The 26,706-nt window shown below is 39.2% G+C and overlaps 1 long non-coding RNA gene across 2 annotated transcripts in view; it reads left to right on the top strand.

Annotated features, from left to right (window-relative positions):
* The window catches only part of LOC110355990 (uncharacterized), a 31,765-nt gene extending 7,949 nt beyond the window's left edge, over positions 1-23,816 (top strand). The window contains exons 2-3 of one of the 2 annotated variants that reach the window (XR_010475703.1): positions 1,113-1,207; positions 7,865-23,816. This is a non-coding gene — a long non-coding RNA (uncharacterized LOC110355990). Of the gene's footprint in view, positions 1-1,112 lie in introns of both variants that reach the window. The other variant, XR_010475702.1, reaches the window with a different exon arrangement.
* The last annotated feature ends 2,890 nt before the right edge of the window (positions 23,817-26,706 follow it).

The following is a 26,706-nucleotide window of genomic DNA, read 5'->3' as shown; positions in this document are numbered from 1 at the left end:
TGTTCCCCATCTTTCTTACAGTAACTTTCCATAACTATAAAGCAAAATTTCTGCTATATATAAGTTGATTTCCCAGATCTGTGCATTGAATATTTACTTCTAACTTTAAACTTATGCGAGACCCAAACAAAAACTAATTTGCATTATTAATGATGCAAGTGTGATGCTTAGTCCCTTAAGATTCATAATAGAGAAGCAAATGCTAGAGATTTACTTTCTTTTCTATTTTAAAAGGCAAGTTGAAACGATAAAACTTATTTAATTAACAGAGACTCTATTTATGAATTAGTTGTTTCTGCCAGCAAGAATGTTTTTTAAAAAAAAAAAAACCTGTCTGAAATGAGGCTGAGACTACAAAGAGTCCATTTTCAGCTTGGGAGTCTCGAGGGAAAAATCAAAGAGTTTCTTTCTTTCAGCAGTTTGGGTGAGATGATATTTTGAGATGTTGACAGCTGCCAAACTGCAGGACCAGTGAAGAACCACCAAACCAAAATCTTTTTTATCTTTTTGAATTTTTCTCAATATCCAGCTCAATTTCCTTTTACAGCTCACAACTGAAATTTCTATTTTGTCGAAAGGTTTTTCCTCTCCTTCGATGATTATGTCTACTTCTTTGGGCCAAAAATGAACCTCGTCTCTCCTAAAATTAACCATAAATAACAGAGAACCATTATTACTACTTTTAGTAGTGTTTCTGTTATAATAATGTATTAATTGTCATCCTTTTCTTCCTTCTTATGTGCTCAGTGTGGAACCAAATTCTAATGGTTAATCATCTTAATTGCCTCTATCACACTGAATGCTCTCATTTTGTTTACTTACAATATATTAGTAAAACAGAACTAGACATCTTTGCTCTAATAAACAAATTAGAAGTAAAAGCCAACATTTACAACTTTTTTCTGTTTTTCTGACAGAGCTATTTATTAGATTCAAAACAAGACAGCCTTTAATAAATAATATTTGCAATAATAATAATGATAATAATAATGATGATAATAATAATAATAATAATAATAATAATAATAAACAGCAACAAGAATGCTTTCCATACAGCTCACACTATTCTTCATTTTTCATTTTCTTGCTGAATCCTGTTTCCACTGCTCAAGCCATCCCTTCATTAAATGCGGATCTAACCGGCCAACCCCCAGAAGCAAAGTGGGTGTCCAGATGGCAACACAGTCTTGCCCCCTCCACTCACCAGGTATTTTTCTTTTCTGTTTGAGCCTGAATTAAAAAAAAACCCAAAGCCCTGGGTGTCTGACATCAAAGTGTGGTAGAAGGGAACTATTGGGATGGTGTTCTGGCATTAAGGTGGCGCTAGAAAGGGAGAGTAGATGGGCAGTGAGGGAGCAAATCCTGTTGAAATATGATTAAGTGACACTGAAGATAAGGAAATTCCTCCTTTAAATGTTGATTAAACATAGATTTTTTTTTTTTTTTTTGTGTCTAAATTATAGTTACAGATCATTTTGTTTCTGTCTGCGGTCTCAGAGAAAGCTGATGGTGCTTGGCACTTTCATATCTACTGTAAGTTTATGTTTTATGCTCGCTCACTAAGTACATTTGTAACTAAAGATGAGAACAGGAGGCATAAAGAGATGAATGTGCTATAAAGTACCTCCAGCAGTCTGAGAGGAAAAGCCCACAATTTTCTGGAATATGGTGGTTTCATGCAACCATGCTCCAAATCAAGCTTTCTCAGTCACTATTTACAACTAGGCAAGCCTGGTTTCTGGTCATGTTGTTTGTTACACATCATTTGCCCAAGCAGAAAGTCTGCTGTGAGTATTATGGGATGGAGGAACTTCTTTTTTTTTTTTTTTTTTTTTTTTTGATTCTTTGTGCTAATACAATCAGTCACTTTTTTTTTCCATAAATTACCAATTGTGAGTGAATCATCATTCTTGGCATTACTAGAAACAGGTTTTATTCTCCCATTTCTGTACCAGCCCACCTCCATCAAGCCCAGCCTTTTTCTCTGAAGCTCATTTACAGACATAGAGAACAACCAGCCCTCCTGTTTCCCGGCAGGACAACCTGCGCAAGTGGTGGCCCTTCACAGTGCTATTATTTTCTCTGCCTCCCAAAGAAGATTTAATTCAGTCTTTAAATTCAACAGGATCCCTGGTGGAGGAGGAGGAGGGGAAGGGAGCAAGGGATGAATGAAGAGAGGGAGGAAATACCTTGCATCTCCTTTTGGGCCAATCCCGTGCATTTTACTGAATTTTTCCACAGTTATAAATCCAAGAGGCTCCTCAAACATGTCTCCAAGGTGTGCTGCTCACTCTGCTCCAGCACGAACCAGGAATGGAGGCAGAGAGGGAAAAGCAGGTTTGTGCAGACAAGGCTGGTTGTCTCCAGAAGAGGAGACCTCTGTACCAACCCAGCAAAACTAACTTTATACTCAGATAAATATGTACCATTCTCTGGACATCAAATCTAGATTTATTTTTCCTTTGTGTGGGGAATCCTGGTTCATGCCTGTTGCCGGGATTGGGCATGCGTGATGTGTGCCCATCTAGTATTGCTTGTGGCCAGTCAAAAAAAAAAAAAAAATCACATAATCCACTTCAGGTTTAAAATATAATTTAAACCTGTCAAGTCTCATAACTTCCAAGACGGCAAATTTGCTGTAAAGAGAATGGTTTCCACTTACTAGATTTTATATTCAGATCTCTGGCATGCAGGCTTGCCACCAAAGAAGTCTTTTATGCAAGCACATAATCAACGGAAGCCTTCATTTTCGCTGCGGTTAGATTTAATGTGATAATGAATATTCCAGTGTCAGCTCTGGGTAAACTCATGGAGTTTCACCTCAGATTCCCTCCTTTAAATATCTCACACAGCCACACGCTTGCTGAGTGGTAAATAATTCAGTGGCACCAGCAGAAGGACACCTGAGATGTGTTCGAAATGCAAACGTCCCCGTCTGGCTCATGTCCTGCCCCGCACTCCTTCTTGTAAACACCACAAGACGCGCAGCAAAGAGCACTAAGGCTTTATTACCTATTTATATTTGCTTTTTGCAATGGAGAGCAGACAGAAGAAACGCATGGTTGCAGCAAGGTGCCCGTGGAAAAATCACCTCTGGATGCAGCACAGTCACCCATGCAGGTCCCATTGGGCTCACTGGGTCGACTGGGACATGGAAAGTCGGAGCAGGGAACCTCAGTGGTTTTGTTCCAAACAAATGCCAGAGATGTGAGGAATCCATATTTCCTCACTGGCAACATTTATTTTTATTATAATTTGCAGAACTACTGATGATATTTTGCATTCACTTGAGAGTCTCTCTGCAGTTTGCAAACATTTATCCACCCTGTATGAGGCGAATTCTTTGATGCTCATTTTACAGATGTGGAATGCGGCTGAATTAATATTACTGTGAAAACCTTTGCTGCCAGATTTCCCTGCCTGTATCACTATATTTTACCCTTATTACCTAAATAGGGCTGCCTGGGGGAGCAGCTTTCCAACATAATCGCTAGGAATCTGCTGTTTCTTTGGGCTTTTCACCTATTTTGCAGTTATTGGCTGATGTTTTTCCTCTCCTTCTTTTTTGCCAGTTTCAAGTTTCCACTCCGACACCAAATGCTTTTCTCTTTTTCCACTGCTGTTAACACTAGGCAGATCAAACAAACACAAAAGTGTTTTCTCAAAAAATAATCATTAAGCATATCGTGCAGTTTAGTTCAAGTGACAGCTGAATATTTGTTTCATTAATAAGTAATTTGCAATTAATTCATGGAGTCATTTCTGAAAGAACATTGTGATGTTTCCATGGTTTTAAAGTAGCAAAACACTAGTCATTTTTTGACAAAATTTCAGTACAAATTGCTCATATGCATCCACTGGAAAAATCCAGCCTCTCGTGAGGAGCATCCCCTTGATGTGGGAACACAGCTCCCATTACTGTGAGTGGCGAGGCACCTATGTAAAATATGCAGTATGTAGGGTTTGAATTTCAGGTGCATGGGGGCTCCTGCTCCTTCATTCAAATTGTTAGCAACAAAATTGCTAAAGTTGTGGGATTTTTCCATTTAAGGCTCATATAAAACTCTTTTCGATGCTGAAAGAATAACAAAATCTCCAAGCCTACGAAGGTGAACTTCTGCCTGGGATGGAATAAGCACCGTTTGCATTGACATTTTATTAAGAATTAAATAGCAGTTTACCACCCTTCACAATGTTCTTTCTAACCTTGTGAACTGGCATGATTTGCAAATAAATAACACAGAAAAGTGTCTTTAATTCCAGACACCAGCACCACCTCCAGCCTAAAGCCCAGGACCTGATTGATACCTGGCCAGCAAACGCTAAGGACATTTCTAAGCTACAGAAACAATCGCAATTTTTGCCATATCACCTTCTCAATAACCTTCCCCCAAAATTAGAGGTTAGGGAGTTGTCTATAATCATTAACTGCCTGAAGGAGAGAGATGCATTACCAAAGCAACAAACCTCTAATCAACAGAGTGGGCTCAGTGCAGAAGAGAAAAATAACTCCTTAAGAAGCAAGTTGCAATAGTTTAAAAAAAACAAATCAGATTTGACATACATAGTTAGCACCCTGCAGGTGCAAAATTAAAATGTTGTGAAAAGTGAACATCATAAATTTGTGCCTATTTGGGAATGTAATTTGCTAGAATTATGCTTTTAGATGGAAGTGCTTACAGGTTTTCATATTCAGCAGCAACAGGATCAATTACATTAACAAACAGATACAGCTCTGAATGGACACAGGGAGCTGGTAAAAAAAAAAAATCAAATGTTTGTTTCTAAATTATAAATAAAGAAAAAAAACTAAAACAATGCCCAATTTCAAACTATCCTAAATGAGATTAATAGATTGCTAACTTGGTTGTCTGGAAAGCCAAGTCCTAGACCCTTTTATAAAAGTCTTTAACTGGAAGGGCTTTTTAATTTGCCAGAAAGATCAGCTTAAAATTTATATTTAAAAACTTGATGCAATGTCATAATCTGTGAGCTAAAAATTAATAAAAGTTGGATAAGAGAATCTATAATATGTGACAAGAAAATCTGAAATTGATCAGCTATTTCGTATCTTCCACCGATACACTGTGCTTTGCTATACAATGACTTCCATGAGAAGATGTGGCTTTGCATTGAATGCAATTTTCAACCTATTAGGTTGATCCAGTTTCCACTGAAGTAAAAGAAAAGATTACCATTGACTTCAGCGAAGGCTGGATTAGACTCTTCACATTCACAGTGGGGGAAATAAAATCTTAATGATTATTTATGCCAGAAATTCCAGTGTAGAAAGCAAAACTGGTGCAAAATTGGTGTTGAATTTGAAGAGAAAAATGAGCACAGTGGATATAAAATACGATTCCACTAAAAATTATAAGATTACTAGTTATTCTGAATAAGCTTATAGAAATGCTATAGATGTAATTAAATGGCACAAATAAACTTCTAAAACTAATTATAGCAATGGAGTGATGATTATACAGTTGCATTAAGAGTTAAAATAAAACATGATACCAGATAAATGGGTATATTAGAACGGCATTATTAGATTTTTTTGTATTTATCCACAATCAAGTGTCACCATCCCTTGAAGCTAAGGACAAATAGAAGAAAACAGATAGAGGAGAAAGACTGAGTTCACTTGCTAAATATAGCCAGTAACATCAGGTATTTCTACTAGAAAAAAGGAGAGGTACCAGCTACCAATACATGACTTGCACAACAAATTAAAATTCTTATTCAGAGTCCTACAGCTCCACCAGAATTGACAACTTGTGTAAGTACCAGACCATAAAAGAAGTAAAACTTGAAAAGGATTTACTGCAGAAAATTGAAACGTCCCAGACAAAGCACAATATACCAATAAAGAGCCAATTATTGCAACCATCAATATTCAGCAGAGGAAAAGATACGCAGATTCAATTAGGAAAAAATACAGTCATGCCTATCATTTGGCAGAAGAGCATTACTTACAGATAGGAAAAGGGACACTCGCTTTATTTGTATGTTTAAATAATAATTTGATACTTTATCCATTATGTCAATAAATTAGCATTTAGAAGAAACAAATATATGCACAGTGTCACAACAAGTCTCTTCCTGATTTAAAGTAAGTCATCCCTCGCTTTGCTTTCTCTTGTCTCTGAAATCCATATTGACTTTAAAACATATACGTATGAGGTGTGCCAACTTTTGAAACCCAAGGGAGACATTCACCAGTTGCCAGAAACTTGCTTAAATCACTTACAAACTTACCTGTTTTTACAATTCAAACATAAACCAGACACAGCTTGCATGGGGGGTTTTGTGAGAATTCATCCCTGGGGAACTGGTAAATGCTTCTTTGGGAGGTTCCCTGTTAATAAACACCTGCAGCTTATCCCTATTTTGCAGTCACAGGCTGGTGAGGGTTTCAGTTTATAAGGTCACACAGACTGTGTCTGCCACCCCAGGTACGAGTTGGGCCATTAGCATAATAGAAAGAGCAGGGGAAAAGAAGAAAGAAAGAAAAAAAAAAGAAAAAAAACCCACAAACTAAAAATAGCCTTTTATTCTGCTTTTGCTATAATACTATAAAGACCAACAGAAACATCCACATGCTCAGCTATGCCTTGGCTAAGCAAATCTCATAAATGTCTGAATTTCCCATTATGGCCATGATTTCTAGAGGGAGATGAAATCTTTACCTCTCTCTAAATTGATGGGAGTCTCCCTCCTCCCTTCAAATGCCAGAATATGGAAGTAGGAGACTATCCCTCTGAAGGCTGTATTTTATAATAATCTGATGAGATGCCTTTTGATTTAGGGTTTGCATGAAGGGAGAAAAAAAAAATCCATGTAGTCTGCCAGCTCATCTAACCCAACTTTAATCATTGACTGTGTAGACAGCTATATCTGAGCTAGTCATCTAAAATCCCTTTAAAGTCAATGGTGAGAAATAGATGTTTTTAGGATGCAACTAATTGATTGGAAGGAAGAAAGATCTATCATATATGGAAAAAGAATTGTGGCCCAGAGGGTTCTGCTTTTCCTCATTTACTTTACAGGGAGTTCACACATCTGCATTGTAGTAGTCATCCAAAAGAAGTGAGAAGAATATCACCAATCTCTCCTTTTTTAAAAAAAATCTCTTTTACTGTTCCTCTTCCCTTCTGTTTCTACACCTAGTCTCTCCTGGGACATTAGTTCAATTTTTTATATTATAAGCCCATTAACCCCTCAAGGAAATAGGCTCATTCATCTGATGGTAATGAAAATTTTAGGTCACAGGTGACCACTCACCTGGGCCAGAAGAACTGACCCATCAGGTTTAAAGAACACATTAACAGATAGTTTCATGCCAGTTATCACAGAAATATTCAGAAGAAAACTGCCTACCATTTCACCAGCCTCCCAAGGACCCCTGGGCTCTTCAGCCCACAGCACTCTTGGTCACATCCAAACTTATGATGTTTCACATAGCCTAATAAACTGGGCTGCGATGATTTTCATGAAGACAAAGAGAAATATTCTCCCTCAAGAGGACATGGTATATCTGTCAACTTGAAAATACAGCGAACGTCAGGGAGAAGAAAAATTAATAATAATAAATTTGTCCTCATCAAGTAAAAATCCAATGAAGTCAACTTGAAATAAGATTTGCTAGTCTTGAATATTGTGGAGACCGCCAAATGCCTTTCTTTCGCCAGATCTACCACCCAACGGACAGCCCTGTGTAACTTTGTTCTGCTTTTACAAGCTGGTGAACCAGCCTATTTCCTCTCACCCACCAAAGAGCTACCATTGTACTGAAGATTTTTGAGAAATCCGCCGCACACTCTGACATAAGGGAGTAAAGTTTTGTTTCATGTTTTCCTTATGCCAGGGCATTCATCTTCAAAGTGCCTCGCACGCAACCGGGGAGCCTTAGAAGTGGATCAGGGGCGATTCAAAGAGCTTTGCATGGAGCAGGAGGGGGTTCCTGTTCAAAGCTCTGGCTTCGCGTCTGCCAGAGAAGAGCAGATTCAAAAACCGAAGAGGTCACTTCACCTACCTGTAGTGGGATCTCATATTCAGAAGACTCCAACTAAAAATAAGGGATATTTGGACAGTGTGATAACTGAAAACCCTCTAGGCGATGTTCTTGCCTGTGTTCCCGCACACACAGACACATGCAGAGCAATGTCTCCTTTAGAAAAACAACCCCAAAACTGTAGGAGATATAATGGCCTCCAGAAAACTTACTCACAAATTTGCTCCATCTATAGCATCCTCCTGGTTTGAGCACAAATGTTTCCAATGAGCTGGACCACCACAGACCTCTGATCACACCATCTGAAACAAGGAAACTAGAATAAGCAGATATTTAATATATGATAGAGTGGCAGAAACACAGATTTCTTGCAATTACCCAAATTGATGCCATATAGAGGAAATATTCTACTTTGTTCAGAAATTGGAATTACCTGTTCTGTGGCTGGATCTGGAAGTCCCTGGATAACATAAGGGCTCTGCTAGGATGGGTATTGTCTAAACACAGAGTAATACACAGCTGCTTTGCTTAAATTTGTAATTTAAATGGGAAATAAAGTATGGAAGAAAGTATCGGTCTCACCTAATGGATAGACAACTGAGACAAGGAGAGATGCAGGTTCATTTCGGAACTTTCACAGGCTCCTTTGACTTATATTGTGGTCTCATTAAAATCTGTAAAGCCTTTGGGTTATTCTTTGTCTGAAAGGCACATAACATATACATTTACATTAATACCTGTAACATTTTTTTTGTTAGAGTACCTGGCTTCATTTTTCTTTTAAACTGATTTTAAACATTGCCTCCGCTACCACATGCTTAACTTTGCTGCAGTGCTGACTGCGGTATTTCATATTTAGGGTGCTCACTCCAAGTTTGGTTTATAACAGCAGGCCAATATAGATCAGAAACTTACTGTCTGATTCTACTTTTTATGTAACATTTGTGTCTTTTCCAGATTTTCCTACATAGTAAATGTATTATTCCTTTAAAGCACCTGATCAAATAAATTAGGATCTGGGACATAATCCCAAGATCTTAATTTATTTGTAGAATTATGCCTGTACTGCATGTACTCTGTAGTCACCTATAGTTTAATTTGCTACAAGGCTTTGCCCAAAAAGAGCTGACCATTTTCACACCCTTTCATCCCATAAGGCTGCTAGAACACACACTATGCTGTACAACCGCTTCCAGGCGGTTTCAAAGCCCATATTTGCAATGCGTTTCCTTTTTTCCACATTTTATGCTCACTTTCGTTACTCTTGCCGTGACCTCACCTGGAGCAACGAGGCCGCAAGCCTTCCAGAAGTCTTCACAGAAAGAGCAATTGGTTTATGCCCCATGTGTTTCCCAGGTTCTAAAACAGCATAAAAGTAGAAATGAAGAGCCTCATACTATTTTTTTCTTCCTGCTGTGTGCAATCAAGCCAGAAAGTATCCCTTACTCAGAAAGAACCTGCAAATTCCCTCGGCGTACCTGACCCACCAGCAGTGATCCACCATTAGGACCATTTTCCCCCTACCCGCGCACATCGTTGGTGCTGCGCTGGGTCTTCTCCTGCTGAGCTCCTCCAGCGGGGCTGGAACGCTGCCTGGCTCCACAATGCCTGGGCTGAAAGAAAAAATCCCGAATGTGAATGGAACACAAACCTTTGCCACCAAAATATGTGAATTATTTTTCAAGGACTTCACTTTATGTATTGCAGATTTGACCCCGTATATCTGGGAAGTCTGAAGCGGAAATAGGTTTAACACAGCTAAGAAATAATCACAGGAAAGCATTTTGGATTCAGCCAAGTATGAAGTAAGGCAGCCTGTTTTCTTCAAATAAAGCTGACTCTACCTTTCATTACATTCAACTACATCAATTAGATAGAGCTTTAATGGAAAAGGATTAAAAAGTACAAAGGTAAAACAAACAGCATTACTGCAATGTCCAGTAGGATGAAATGACTTCCTGATGTGCTAGGTATGATTACAGAATTACTGGGGAAAAAAAGGAAGAAAGGAGGAATAGAAGGATTTAATGTACCTTGCCCAGACTCACTGCAACAGTAATGTGAACACAGGACATGGCAGCACACATATTTTGGCAATTAGCCCCCATGTCCCCATGCTGAACCTCATTGCCAGAGCTCAGATCTGAACTCTTTATTTCTGTATTTACCTATTTACTCCTAGCCAGAAAAGCACATTTCATAAATGCAAATTTTTAGATGATGTTTGTTTGTTTACATTTCTTCAAATTGGACCCGTGCTGTTCCAGATCATTGCAAACTATTTACTTCACTCTACTTTTATCCACATTTTCATTTGCAGGATATGTAACATTCAGCTCTATATTCCTTGAAAGTTTGATATCAGGTTCTTCATATGCCTAATTTGGGCTTGATTCAAGGCTGGGATAAATTGTTACAACTCAGATGAAGTCAATAGGAGCACAGCGACTTACATCAGCTTTGTGTCAGTAAATACCGAGGAGATTGATCTCAAACTTTTTCAGAACAAAAGATTTTTGAAGATGGATTAAACAACATAAATGCTGAGCTGTTTTGCTAGACTGCAAATGGCATAACACATGCTTTGTGTGACATCTCTGAATTATCCCTTCGTGGTAATGTTGACATTACATGGTATTGACTCATGGAAGAAGCTTAAATACCCTTTTAAGTTTTCAGGACTCTTTGACAAAGCACTATTTCATTAACAAAATGTTAATGGAATCTAGGAAGCTTGAATATACAGTATAGCCTGATGGTTTCAAGCAGCTCTGTTCACTGACCAAGAGATGTGACTGCAACAGAACAGTGTGTTATTTTTAGGCCAATAGAAAAGGGAGCATCTTGAGCAGGACAGTCCTTGGTGGAGAAAAGAGGACCCAAGTCTGCTTCCACAGGTCTGTCTTCCAGGTACCACTGTTAGAGGGCACTCCTTCAGCTAGAAGATTTTCCTCAAAATCTTGATGCAACTAAATTAAAAATAAAAGAATGAGGCTCTTCAAGAATAAGCAAATACAGTCCTGAATGGTTGCTACCCTAATAATGGTCACACCAGAATCAGACAAGTTTAACCGCTGCACAAGATGAATACAGTCTATGACCAGAGGATCCAGGTGAGCTTCCAGGGCTCAATTTTCCTACTCATATGGAAATGCAATTACCTTAGAAAAGAGAAAGGAAGAACACACAGAACATTGCTCAAAGGTTTCTTGGAGAATACTGTAGGTTTTGGTATAAAATAATTTAAAGAAATTATAAACAGTTTGAATTCAGGGCAATTAAAGGAAGAAAGGCATTTCAATCGTGACTGCAAAGTATTGTGCTCAGCCAAGGACACTGAACTTTGTGATCTCGCTGGGGTCGTGAATTTTCCACATGAATTAACAGATGCTCATTGAGCTGCAACAACCATGCAGGATTTTTATCCTGGCTGAAGATCTGCCCCACGATGTTCACATCCCATTGCCAGAAAAGCATCTCCCACCCGCCAGATAGCATTGGTCAAAGCCCTCTGTGAATAATCACTTTATAATGCCAGACACTCACTATGCAGGGGGTCACTGGTAGCAGGGTTGAAAAAAGGACATTTGGATCTAAAATCACAAGCCTCTGTAGTCAACACTGGAAAAATTAGCTCTGTCTCAAAGGCTCTTATAGACCTAGGAGGATCAACATGTTCAAACAACAGACTGCCACACTATGTTAGCAAAGGTTAGGGAAAGCTGAAAACCTTAAGGCCTTGCAAATCAATCTGTGTACCGCACAAAAGTTTCTCCTCTTCCAAACCTGAGACAAATGCAGATTGTATTCATCATACTTTTAGAAAACCTCTAATCAAAACGTTCTCCCTCTTTTGAACAAGATTATAACACTCCAGAGATACCAAGACAACTGGAAGGCAGAAGTTTTGCAGAACGGGCATTTTGCTTCTAAAACTCCACTTCAACCCAGCTGTGATTACACAGATTTCTAGTACCCTGTCAACTCAATATATTCACACCCATTTTTTTCTTCAGCTGCCATATTTAGCCACAAATGCTGTGACCATAAATTTTAAAAAAAACCCACCTTTTTAAAAAACTCCTCAACTACATCTACAATTGCATTAACATAAAACTCACCAGATGCAATGGGCACTACTTGTTAGGATTTTGCTTTCCCATTCATAGGAAGCAGTTCAGTTGAGTTGAGCTGAGCTGACCTAAGCCAAGCTATAGCCCACCCCCACCTGCCTCCCACTCTGGCACCTGTCCCATCCGCTGTTCCTCAAGGAGGACATTCATTACTCCAGAAGAAAAACACCTGTGTAGTATCAGGCACTGCTGATTTTCTTGAGGTAAGAGAGTATTTACCATCTCTGTAGTACAACTATAAGTATCAGCACTTTTTTTCTTTTTCTTATCTCTGGAAGGGTCTTTAAGTCAAAAGATTAAAGAGCCAAGAAAAGGTATACAAAAACTGATAATCCCAACACAGAGACCTTCCAATCATAAATACTTGTCATTCTTAGCATAATATAAAACTTCCAATATACTGTTCTGTTTCAGGCACATTTAAGTACCCTATAGAAAGTACTTTATGCTGCTATTATTCCTAAAGAACTTCTCATGAGTTTGGATCCATCATCATTCATCATGTCAGCCACTCTATGGATAGTTACACACACTTTGTCTGCTCAGTTTTATCAAATAGCAAATTATTTGTATGGTGGATCTCTCCCTTTTTGGATGTTCAGCAGCCTGACTTGAAACCTTTTACTCTTCAAACACTTTTACATCTGTGGGATTCATAAGCATCCCTATGTAACCACAAAGAGAAAATCTGAACTTGTCTTGAGAGAAGGGGAGAAAACTGGTGGGCGGCATATTGCTGTCATCATCTAGTGTGCGGTTTAATTCCTTTTCCATAAATAACAAAATTTTTGGAAGACCCAACAGAACTGGCGGTTTCAGAAAGCAGCACGCTGGCAAATCCCATCAGCAGCAGAGTATCCCAAGCTGAGCTGTGGGGTTGTTGGTGAACAGAAAACACAATGAATTTCATTCCATAACTTCTCCTGAAGTGAGGTAGAGACAATTACAGTATTTCAACAGGGTAATGCAGCAGCTCAACAAAGCTTCAGCTGTTACCATGGACTGGATAGCCTTGTGCAGACAAACTGGTACTTGGTGGGAAGAGCAGCAAAGGTCTCAGCAGACACAACAGAGCTCACACATAGGAGGCTTCTGAGAGCAACAGGCTAAAATTTTAGTGAGAGGATGGAGCCGTGGGATGTTCAATGTCAGCAAAAGACTTCCCCACAGCAGGCAGCAAGCACACCCCAGTGTGTGTGCAGTGTAGCTACAAAACTGAGCAAGAATCCCCAAAATGGCTGTGGCTATATTCCTCTTCTCAACCAGGGAGAAGGGTGTTTGTCAGGGATGTCTTGGGGCTCTCCTGAGTGTACACAACAACCTCCTTGCATCATCATGACAACAGGCAGCACGAATTAACTGCAATCCACAAAAGTTTTCCAAAAAGCTCTCCTCTCTCATAAATTATGTTGTATACTATTTGTATACTTACAGATAGGAAGGTGTTCAAAATACCCACTCTTCTAGCTTGCATAAATCACATTTTAAATATACACATGTAAGCACATGTATGTGTTAAATCAACATGATTTTAGTTTTTGTACTTTCAGTGGAAATCCCCCCACATTATTGTCAAAACTACAGTTGTTAATTTAACAGGTCTACTGCAAATAAAGGAAAAGCAGAACAAATACTTAGCCTAGATTTATTCAAAACATTATATAGGTTTCCTCTAAAATGTCACATTATTAGATTTTATACAGCACTTCTCTCCCCCTCGATGACTTTTTGCTCTGTAAAAGCTGTGTCAGAGGCATGGTGTGAATCAGAGCAAGCCCTGCGTAGGGAGGAAAGGCTCCCACCACACCCAGAGCCCCAGTCATGCAGCACAGCCACCCCGAGGCCACGCCAGCCCCGTGGGGCATCCGCAGCATCAGCCCCACCAGCTCAGGCTTCAAAGAAACGGAAAAATGGGGAAGCACCTGCTCAGCACATGGACCCTGGTGGGTGGTTTGGGGTCTGCAGCTCCTGCGAGGATCCCTGGCACATGGCCACCCCCTTGGCCACCCTGCATGTCCCTGGAGCTGGAGGTCTCCTCCAACCTGGCACCTTCATGGGCACTGTGGGTCCCAGAGGTGCTTCCCATCTTCAAACATGTCCCTTTGGAGCACTTCAGCCACCTGTTCAGCATAGTAAAATATCCAAACCATTTAATGAGGTTTTCAGTAAAACAATTCCTTTGAAGTCCCTCAGACCATGACAGCAATTAACTCAAGACCTATCTTCACTTTTGTTGTTTTACTAACTCTTGTTCAAGATCAACAACATCACTGATGGTGCAAATTATTTCCCTGCATAAGCAGTAATGGAATGTGTCTCACATCCAGCCGTTACACTCAGCTGGCAAAGGGACCTGATTGCAATTACAGTCACAATGTGTAGTTTCATCAACGTCCCTGGGCTCATCCTGATTTTTTTAATAGCCTCCATTTTGCAGATGTAGGGCCATAAGGCAATTCATTGTGTTTACTACTGGCAGCATTTAGAAATGTAACCTGCTGGCACCTATAGATGGAACAGGTAAGGATGAGATCACAGAATGATGCATACAAAAGGGGTTGGGAACTGTGGCTCCTCTGAATAAAACTATTCCCAAGCACACTCCACTTCACTATTACTTATACACATATTCAAAAACTTTTACACAAATGCACGCAATGTGAATTGTTTGCATTGCAAGTTATTTGTAACAATACACACTGAAAAGCAAGTATGTTATCAGAGTATAAACAAATATAATTTGTAAAAAGACAAATCTGAAATATGAGTTTCTCCCAATTACAAAATGAGAGAAATATGAAATGAGGAAGGTAGCAAGCAATAGATACACAGCCAGAGATCATTAGTCTAACAACGCCCTTGATGAAGAAACTTTTTCAAGGTTTTCTGTTTGTTTTATTTCTGTTTCTCGTGGGGTTTATCATTTGTTTGGGGTTTTGTTTTTAAAGTGAGCAAGAATGAGGGTAAAAGGAAACTATTTCCCCACCAAAGGGCCTTCTATGGACCACGTGGGCCAGCCAGCTGGCTCCAGCCACCATCCTGCAACTTTCTGCCGTGGGGAAGGCCTGTGAGCACACACATCCCATTGAACAAGGTTCAAGACAACGATTCTCACCAGTGACAACACAAATGTCGTGTAGAAAACCAAAGAACACCCGAATCCTTCTCCTTGTGTCATCTGATGATGCCATCTGCATCCTATACCTTAATCTGTTGGCCAGGATTCCATCTCCAGACCTATAAGGTCACAACAACGCACTACTCCAAAGTAAAAAAGACAGGAGAAATAGTTGCAATCTGGAATTTTTATTCTGTGAGAAATTATAATATTTTCATGAGTGCAGAAAGGAAAGGAAATCTTAAAAGATTCGTGCAAAACTGAAGTCATGAAAACTTTTTATGGCAATGTTACATTTTAATAACATGCAGATGTAGTCTGAAAACGTTAAAATGATCCAAACGTAACAAAATATAAAATAAAGTGTATAGTAAACATGAGAACTACACTATAATAATAATAATAATAATTAAAAACCCCTAAAACTGGAACAAATTAAAACATTGCAGTATCATCAAAACAAAACACTTAACATCATACCAACAGAGATGAAAGTCAAATGATGCATTGGAACACCTTTTGTCTCAAAACTGAGTGTAATCAACAAAATTCCTATAGAAAATTTCATTTTTACTCAAACTGCACTTTGGATTCAGAGCTGTTTGAACATGCTTTGACTACCTATACCCAAGAAAATTGCTGCCATCCCGACCTCCTCTCCAAAGGTGATGCAGGCAAATGGAAAAGCGTCACTCGTTCTTACCGAAATAATGCCTAAGGCCTGTGTTTGCTATAAAATTGGTGGTCTCGGCTTATTTCTCAGCAAAGATGATTTAAGGAGAGGTAAAGCGAAGCTATTGTTAGTGAGACTTTCTTACTGTAAGAAACCATACAACAGTGCATTTACTGGTATGCTATGAAATACCATAAATCATTCTGACAACGTGATACTTGTCAAAATAAAGGCTTAAAATACATCTTGGAATAAAATATCCTCAATCTTATTTATTTGTTTGCTCACTCGTGCCATTTGGCTTTTCTCAGTGGGTTTCCCAATCGTTAGGGTGAATTAGTGAGATTCTGCTGTAAAAACATAACCATGTGCATATTCACAGGCTTATACACACTGAATATCTGCATATAGCACTGTACGGCCACTCAACAGAACTAAAAATAAAGCTTTCAAAGGCCACTTCAGTTTTCCTGCAATATTTTTTCCCTTTTCCGGCATTTTTTCCCCTCCCCCCTGCCAAATATTTCACTAATGCTCAATGGTGGCACGGTTTAAGGGAGTCCTGCATGGAAAGCTCCTTCAGCTGCTTAGCCCAACAGCATAAATTTGATCTCGTAATTAGTATTCAGCTCAGCATCTTGGATAGAAACCAATGTTACAGCCAAGAGGTGGTTTAAATCACATAAATCATAGATCAATGACAGAACTCTAAGCACTGGATAGATTACAAAAGTAAGCTTTAGTTAAAAATAGATTAACCATTTCCCTGCAGGAATTCCTTCAAAAAAAGCCCTGAATATAAAACAAATAAAATTAAATCTGATAATTTTTTTTTCTAATGTGTGTATAGACTAGATGAATTGTTCTTTCCCTTGACAGTTACACACTGATTAAAGAAATGTGTTAACATGCTATTTCAATGGAAAATATTGTAAATTGTGGAGACTTTAATTTTTTTTAATGAGCCTTTAATAGCCAGAAAGAACATACTAGCAATGTTGTGTACAGCAGGTTTATAGCAAATATCACAGCAACTAGCAGATACCTCTTTAGTTGCTGTTTTAATTAAAAGGGAAAAAATCTTCCCGAAGCCAAGAAAAATATTTTTGAGAAGGGTTTTTAAAGTATTTCATGTTTTAAATTTTAGCTAGTGAAGTGCCCATTTCTAAGAAGTATCACAACCCATCTGCTATTCTGATTTAAGCACCCATGGGGGTACTCAGCATCTTGAAGGATTGTGCCCAGGATCATCAAATTGTTAAAAGTTCAGTGGAAGAGGAAATACGGGGCTGCATCTCTTCCCCTTGACTAGGGAAGGAAAGAGGCTTTGGTTCCTGAAATCAAATTCTCTGCCGTTGTTAACCAGCATTACACCAAACAGGGGTGCACCGACAGATGCAGATTCTGCCAACCAGGAATCCACCCTGCAAACTGAGAACTGCAGAATACAAATCAAAAGTATGTGCTTGCGCCTGTATATTTGACTGTGTTTTCCTCCCATGAGGTCAGACATTATTGAAAAGGAAAAAAAAAAGAACACCACCACCACTTTTCAGCATGTGAAGGAAAATTTGCATGCCTGTTTTCTTAGTTGCAGCATTGAAAGTGAGAAATGCCTTAGCAGCACCTCAGCCATTCCTCCGGCCAGAGAATTGCACAGTTCCAAGCCATTGCAGCTGGAATAATGTGCTCGAATTCCTCTCCTTGACTGGCAGGCGCACGGGAGGAAAAAAAGCCTCTTAAACACATACAGTCCGAGGCAGTTCAAGCAACATCAAACAGATGAAAAACATCAGGCACCCAATCCTGCCACCTCATATGCCCTCTTTATAACCTCCAAATGCAGCTTAAAATTAGTTAGAAAATGATCAAACAAACTGAGAGAAACACCAAATTCCCTACCCCTGGACTAGCAAATTTTCAGCTCTCCATTTGATCAAAATATGGGAATTCACCCCAATAAAAAGTTGCACAGTTCTTGAACTGGTAAATAACTGTTATAGGCACCATATAATGAAACCAAACTTCCTGAACACCAATATCTGGTTGTATAATTGACTTCCCACAGATCACAAAAAAGTTACTATAATTCTTCTTATCATATGTAGACTTTTAAAAATATATAATACCATTTTATAGGCATTTACATTTGTTTTCAAATACTCCAGCTCCATCAAGAAAAACATTTTTAAACTTTTAGTGCTTCATGGAAATTACTACTAAGAAGAAATAAAAAAGCAAGCTGCTCGATGGCTATTTCAGGAAAAACATTCAGATTTCAAAACTGGCACTCCATGTGATAGAAGACTGCAATATATGCAATCAAGAGACAGATTCAAACAATAATAACTAGCACAGGCTCCAGGGCATAGCAGAATGTGTCATGTGCTTCAGACCCCATCCTTTAAACATCAGCCCTATGAGTAGTTCTGCGGAAAATAGATGGGACTGCTCATGCAAGTATAGAGTAGTCACAGAAGAAAGTTTTCAAAGGCTCTACATTTTCTAAGGTGTTGAGAAATGCATACCAAGTTTAGTAAAACTAAAAAAAAAAAAGAAAAGAAAAAAAAAAGAGAGAGAAAAAAATCTCCTGTAATAAGCCAAATTGTCAGAGAGATGTCAGGGTTAATTTTTAAAGGCACATTTCCCTCCAGCAACAATTCTCTTTAATTATTTCAATGTGAAACACATTATCAGACATGCTTGTTCCCTGTTCTCAGCTCGTAGTGCCTGACACCAGAGAGGTACAAGACGTTATGACTTCACTGATGCTCACACACACGGGTGCTGGGTACGTGCTCCGTGCCAGCCCAGAACACACACGACAGCCTTCCAGTGTGTTTGGGTGGGAATTTACCTTGTTTGTTTTTTTTTTACTTTAAGGTTTAATAGTTGTGTGGAATAGACACCACAGATCAGACAAAGTCCAGTGAGAAAGCCGCTGGCACACTGCAGCACATGGAGCTGCTGCAGGACACAATAACAAATAAGTTAATGAGAAACACTTTATGTTCCTCCCAGGTAGTAAGGGACACTGTTCAGAGACCAAAATAAAACATCATCTCAAAAATACGAGTGACAGTGGTTTAAAATTTCAATATGCAGAAGAAACTTTCATCTAATGAATCAGTTCAGCATATTTGATCAAGTATTTCAGATGGTGAAGGTGGGTTTTCTGTTTTCTAACACCATTTCAAACTTGAGAGGTGTGTATTTAAAGTTCTTAAATATGCAAGAACTCACACCCATCTATTCAACCCTCATTTTGGTGCAAGGGACTGATCCTTTTCTTGAGAAGGAAGGCTGGAAAGGAAGAGGCTTTGGACCACCTCTACCAGATCGGCTGTAATCTAACGGCCTTTTTTATACCACCTACAGTAAAACTCACTATATAGCTAGTCGTAAGATTAAAAGCTTTTCAAGTTGCTATCTTGGGAAATTTCTTCCAAGGAAATTACTACAAAGCCTTGTTTTAGTGTGTTCCCCTACTGTGCGTCCTACTGTGTTTTTTTAATAAGGAAAGTTATCCATCCATAGAGGTGTATCCTGTTCTCCATGCTTGAGTGTCTAACAGCAGGCACATACAGTAGACACTCTGATGTTTTGCCTCTTTAATTTTCACTCCATAATGTTGGTGCCTGGTTTTCCTGACTGCACCTTCAGAGCAGTTTAATTATGGGCGTGCACAGAATTTTGAGAGGGGATTTTCAGCAACAAAAAATTCAGATGTTATGAACAAGTTTAATACATGAAGATATTCAGAATTTTTTACCATGAAATAAAATCCCGCTATGCAGTTATCACAGGATGGAAAGTGTGATAATATCACCAAAAGAAAAAATACAAATACTTCATGACTAAAAGAGAAAAGGGTATAGAGATGCTTCATTTAGTCTTTAAAAGATGCTTCATAAAGATATAGAGATGTTTCATATAGATAAAGAGATGCTTCATATGGATATAGAGATGCTTCATTTCAGTCTTTGAAAAGACAACTGTATGCTAAATATGAAGGTATGGCAGATACATCACCATGCTTTCAAGCAAACAGGACAAAGTCACAGGTTTCTACACTCGAACTCCCAACCAGCCGAAAATAGCTCATGGCACTGAATTTATTGGCCCAAGGATCAAGTCAAGCAGCTCTCCAATAAAAGGTTACCTTACCACTCAAACATCAGACCTGAAATGTTGTGGGTTTTTTTTAATAATAACAGGCTAGGTACTGGGTTATAAATGAGCACTGCTCCATTGACTTCAGACAGGGTATGAAAATTGATTCAATGGAGCACCACCAGTTCTCACCAGCTGAGTATCTGTCCCTCTAATCACAACTAAAAAGATTTTCTTAGTCAATTAAAGGCTCAAAGCCTTTACTCACTCGCACAAAATCCCCGTTGAAGTCAGTGCTAACAATACATTCATTTAAATCTTAACAAACTGCAGCGCGCGCACTGCCTGGTGGCACCGTTAGTGCTGTATATTGAAATACGCGCTCCTGCCATCGATGGAGCAATACGTACTGTTCCATACTGTCTCACGTGGCCCAGGATAATACCTGACTCCCCTCCGATTCTGACACGTTTCTTTAGTAACTGACAAAAAAATTAGCACATTCATTATTTTTGCTAACAGGAGTATGAGCTCTATGAAGAAAACATGTACCTATGCTGACAGAATGGGAGTACTTTAATTTCCAAATTACATACATAAATAAATCAAGCCATATAACCTGATAAATGAAAGATTATGAAAATAGTAATATCCTGCAAAATCTTGAAAGGCATCATAATTCCTCAAACAATTATCTTCTGTCATATTTGCGAGTAGCCCATGTAGTTCAAGAACGGAAAATACAAATGTGCTCCTTTAAAATTCATGAAACCACTCATTCTGTCATAAAAGCAGGCATCTTTCATGGCTACTTATTTCACACAGTCTCATAACTAATACTGACAGATACTTGGAATGCAAAAAAAAAAAAATGAGCACTGGACAAAGAATACGAGCTGCTCAATTCTTACATTTTGATGCTTAAAACAGAAAATAAAATCATATTTTATATACCCTTACAGAATTTCTGGCATAATTAAATTAAAATTCGTAGATAAAAACGAGATTGTACAAGGACTGGTGCTATACTGCTCCCAGGATTGGGCTGTGCTGCATCCATGACAACAGGATGGAAGGTTGCTTTTAATACTATTATCTTACATACCCACAGCTGAATGCTAATGCAGCTATACTGAAGAAATCAAGTTTCAGATCTGTATCCACTGAACTTACATCCACTAGGCAGGGAGTTTAAAAGCCAGGCTAGCATACGAAGACTAATATTATAGCTCTGTCAACTCCCCAAAGGTCAGATATTTCAAAAGGTAAACACAAATATTAATTGTCAGGTAGTTCTGTACTGAAGACCAGAACTGAGGCAAAAATCAGGTTTTGTGACCATAATTTTCTTCCAATTTCATTTTATGAAATGGAGGCACAGAAGAAAACAAAGATTAACTCAGATCAGTTTATGTTCTGAACACTGACAGATGCTGACGCTATTCCTTACTAACATTGCCTCAGTAAGGGTTGTACCTGTTTCCTTCAATGAAGGAGAGAGAAAATGTGTGGGAAAGCAGCTGGGCAGCCTTATTTTCCAGGAGGTATCGATTGATCCATCTTTATCCTGGCTGGGGGATGCAGGTCCTGATCCTAGCTGGCCCTTTGCCTGCAGGAGGAACCTCTGCTCTACCCAGGGGAACAGCAAGTTCTCCCACAGGCACCTCTGGACCTGCCCAGCTCCTTCTACAGACATTGTCTCCAACTTCTCAGTTCCTCTTGTTATGGACTTAAAAACACAGATTGCTAGAAAATCATGAATAGGAAAAAAAAAAAAGGCAAGTTATGTTTTTGGGGGGCAACTGACTTAATATTTTGCAGGTGTCTCCTGTCATAGTCAAGTGTGTGGACATTCTCGCAGTTAAAAACGCCCCATTTTTCAGTGAATGCATTCTTAGAATTACTATACATGAAATAAACAATAAAATAATTAATATAGTAAAACAAATAAAGTAAAGATAATAAAATAATCTGGACCAACGGAACTAAAATAAGGAGAAGAGGCCCTTGTAGTGAAGGCTTCTCAAGTCCATCAGGTGGAGACCAAGCTAGCTATTGTGGAAATGAGAGTTCACTCATAAACCACAACAGAACTGCACTTCCCAAGGGATTTTTACCCCATGCAAAGTACTTTGTCTCTTCAAAAGCACAAATTCAGTGCAGCAGCGAAAAGATGCTTCATTTAAGGAAAAGTAAAAGGTGGCAACAATGGTCGCAACAATCAAAGTGTTGGCTTCTAAGTGGCAGAATGACAAAAAGTTCTAGCACTTCATGATATTGTAATAGAAAAAAGTATTAAGTTGTTAGTGGAAGTGTATTTAAGAAAAGCCCCACACGTGGATGTAATAGAAAATTAATCCTCAGAGCCCAGAAAGTCCCCGAGGATGTAGAATCCATCATGAAGTTACCTCCTGTCCTAGATTTTCTTGTTGCTTGCCTCTGCTGACAACAGTTGGCTTTTCATTAGAGTATTTGATATCAATTTACTCAGACACTGGGGGCAAAAAAGGATTTCACTTTCTTCATCTGAAAGACACTGATCCACAGAATTAGTACTTTGAACAGATGCCAGGGTAAAATAGTGACACATTTTCTAAACTAATAACCACAGGTGGCCACAGCAAATTGTCCAAAACCTCTCAGGGCTGCCCAGGCAGCCATGGGTCTCCTGAATTTCTGATCGTTCTGGTACAGACAACATTCCTGAATGCAAAGGTATCTCCTTCTAGCCAGTTCTTGCTCTGGCTCATATTTCTAAACTAGTCCCATAAAGAAACATCATCATTTTTAATGCCCTCTTTCAGATGATGCCCATCCTTCTGCAGAAGAGAATACAAGGCAGTAACTGCTCTAAGTGTATTTTCAGATTAAAATCTCTCAAAAGAGGTTAGACCCCACGTTAGTAGGTATTAAGAACTAAATTAACTTCAGGCAACACAACAAATAACCCCAGGAGGGGTGTCTACCTCACCTAACTTGACAAAAGAGTTGGCTACCTTCTGCTTCTTACCATCTACAGTGTTGGAAGGACCAACACTGCAAAGCACCTGGAGAAACCTCCATCCGACCAGCAATGACCCTGTTGGCACAAGGTTACCACACAGCTTGCTCCCAACTGACTTGGCATCTAGTAAAACCTCTGGTTCATCGCAAAGAGAGCACAAAACTTTGCCCACTTAGAAATGTTTTCATAGACCTTGGCTCATTCCTTTTTCAAACCTCTATTATATTAAGGGTTTATCACAGAAACCCTTACAAAAAATGAACTTCCCTGAAGTGACTGGTTCTGCACCCACAAGAGGTGTGATTTAGACGCTCAGGCCAGAGCCCAGTCACCTGGTAGGAGGGCTGGCAGGGGACCAGCCTTGGCTGAGACATTGCAGACCTGAGCTCTTCACCGAGCTTCTGCGCACCTAGAGTTCGGCTCAAGCAAGAAGATGACTTTGCAATTGAATAAATGCTTCTGGACTTGCAGCAAGCAGAGCTTGTGCTTTGCTACAGACAGAAGCAGCCTAAATTGGATGTCTAAAATCAGACAGCATCTCTGCATCTTGGTGGAAGAGTGGAAAATTAAGGTGGAAACCTGAAAGGACCAGAAACAAGCCCCCTGTTCATCAGCAAGACACCAATACCACGGGCACATGAGTCTCTGTAGTCAGCACATTTCTGACCTATGATGATTCCTCAAGTGCAGCAACGATCTGTCAGGAATTGGACTATAATAAGGTTAAAAAAAAAAAAAAAGATATTTTTATCAGAAGACTTGGGGATCAAACTGAGACAAGCAATTTATTCCAGCAGAAACCAACACATCACCTGAGAATACTTGCATAGAAGGTTTCTTTCCAAAAACAGAGAGCAAAAGGAAACATAAAAGCATCAGTTATTGCTGTTGCTCCACCTTTTTTAATCATACTACTTTGATGCTCAAATGAGCTTCCTCCCTCTGAAACCCCCTCTCAGGGCAGGTGCACTGTTCATTTGGTACAAGATGTGAAAAACAGTCTGCAAAACTGCAAGACGCGGAGCAGAGCTTCCCCTCTGATCTTCAGCTGCTTCCTGGCCTTCACTGCAGCTTCAGCAGAGACTGAACACAAAACCCCACTTTTTGCCCACAGGGAAAACTGTAAACACTCATCTTTTAACCCACAGTCATTTTGCAATATGGACAACACCCAGAAATGTGAATCCAGCTTCAATCACACGAAAAGCTTTTGTCCTCACATGTGACCCTGACCTGGGGTAGGATCCATGGGAGCGATGATCCCAGGGGTTCTCCCACCCCACGGCCACGGGATGCTCCCTGGGATGCTGAGACCCGACGTACGGGGCTGAATCAATTCCCAGCCCCCGTTATTTCAAGCACCAGTCCAGGCAGGAAAAACGCACAGCAATTAAATCTGCTCGGACACTGCAGCTGGGAGATTTCATTTCAGCCTCAGTTTCTTCCACTGAACATTAGATTTGGTACTTCCAGGCAAGTCTGCTTTTTTGGAAAATGAAAGAGTAAAGAAATTCAGCCTTTTTTTGTGTTTAAAATATACAATTATGTTCTGGAAGCCGGTCTGAATGGTTGGAATAAAAATTCTCAAACCAACTTAATACTTCCTGTATTTGAATAATTTGAGTAAGCAGGCATATAATAGTTTGAATATTTTTATTGGATGCTTTAAAAATAGATGTATGATTTGGCTACGATTCTTTAGTAGTTACTTCAGAAGAATTCTGAGGTCATATTGTTGCTTATGAAAAAAAACATATTCTCTCTGTCCAATAATTTTCCACTTGTCAGCAGTTAAAGCTGTCTTCAACTGTTTTCACTTAAAATGATCTCTCTCACATTTTATTCTTCCTTAAACAGGTATTTCTGTTTTACCCAAGACATACCAAAAATTATTTGTGTTTCTATTACTAATACAGAAGTTTTACAAGGCAGAGAAGTTATGGGTGACATAGTCAGCTGCTCAGGCTGATGCCAAGTACTTTTGAAAAATCCCCTCCATAAACATAACATTGACATTGTTGCAGCATCATAAAATCACAGAGTCAAATCCTGTAAATGTGAAAACACTCAGGTTACTCATCTATGCGTGTCTGCACAGTCAGTCACTTGTTGCTGTGCAGTTCTACCCTCCAACAACCCGAGCTCAGCCTTCCAGTCACATTTCTCTTCCCATCCCTGAAGAGTTTTGGGTTTTGAGAGGTAAACTCAACTCAACCTCCACCCAATGACTTCAGAGATGTTTTTCCCATTTTTTGACCAAATCTCTATTTATTTCTCATAATTGCCTGACAGGCTTTCTCTCAGCGGCATTTGCAGGGTGGAGCAAGGCTTTCCCTCCTCCTCCTCCTCTGGCTGCCTGGTAAACGGCCCATCTGGCACCCACGTGATGGTGTTTGCTACGTGGGATCTGGCAGAAAAGCGCCACACTACCAGTAGCAATCACAGCCATAAAGAGCCAATGACACACAAAGAAATGACTTCCAGATTAGTTTTGGTTTTGTTTTGGTGTCGTTTTTTTTTCTCTGAGATGCAGAGAAAACGTAGGTATAAAACATCTTTTTTTTTTTTTTTTTTTAACTGCAATTTGCAGTGGTAATATTACATGGTTTTGCAGTAATATCTTCAAGCCACCCATTCCTCTCCAGACGCTTTAACCTCACACTGTCTCACCTAAACTCAGCTCCCAGCCTAATGCTTTGTGGGATATGATCTAGAGAGCAGGGAGAATGCTGTAGCCAAGTTACCCCAGCTGAGAGCTGTTTGGGTTTAATACATCCCCTTTAGGATTCCCTGTGTTACTGGGGGAAGGGAGCTATATAAACAGACTTCGGGAAAAAAAATGCATTGCTCAGATTTTTTAAAAGCCGCCTTGGGCAGTTGTAAGTTACATAAAGTTGCTGCTGCTCCTGTTGTAGTTATGCCAAAGTTATCTTAGGTGACTGGCCTAAAGGACAACTCCACACTTGGAAAATCAAGGGGCCTTTTCATACACACTAAATCAGAATATAACTGACAGCCACAAACTAAGACATGACTTCAAAATTTCGTTGCAGTCATTAAGGTTATGCTAAGATTTTTTTTTTTTTAGTTATACAAACGATCTATACTTAAAATCAGAGTAATTACTTGTAGATTAGCAGAGACTAAAAGAAACTATTCTTGTTTCCAGTAGTTGCATTCATGGACTTCATTTGTGTAATAATGTGAATATTTAGCTTTCCTGAGTATTTATTCTGTATACCCATGACTGCTACAAATCCTTCAAAATCTATCAAATTAGCAAGAGAAGATAAAATGAGAGATATTCTGGGGAAAATTACTCCCTTTTCTTAACATTCTTCTTCCCCCCACACACATTCTCAATTTCCCACACACATTTTTAAGGCACTGCAATGCAAGTTTTCAGGAGCTGAATCTATGAGAGAAATCGAAAAGAAAGGATACTTAAAACAATCAAGACAAAAATAAAAATCATCCCTAACTAAATAAAGTGGTAAAAAGTTGAACATCTTTTGTGTCTTTTCTGAGAGAGGAATGATTAAAAATGTACCAAGAGCCATGAATGCCATTTTACTGTCATTTCCTTTGATTAACCTTCACCTGACCTCAATCCCTAAGGCAATTTCAGTTTCTTTTTGTTCTCCCATTTAAATT

Source organism: Columba livia, chromosome 12 (assembly GCF_036013475.1).
Source record: "Columba livia isolate bColLiv1 breed racing homer chromosome 12, bColLiv1.pat.W.v2, whole genome shotgun sequence".
Lineage (NCBI taxonomy): Eukaryota > Metazoa > Chordata > Aves > Columbiformes > Columbidae > Columba > Columba livia.
Note: the sequence above shows the minus strand (reverse complement) of the source record. Positions and strands in the feature narration are given on the sequence as shown.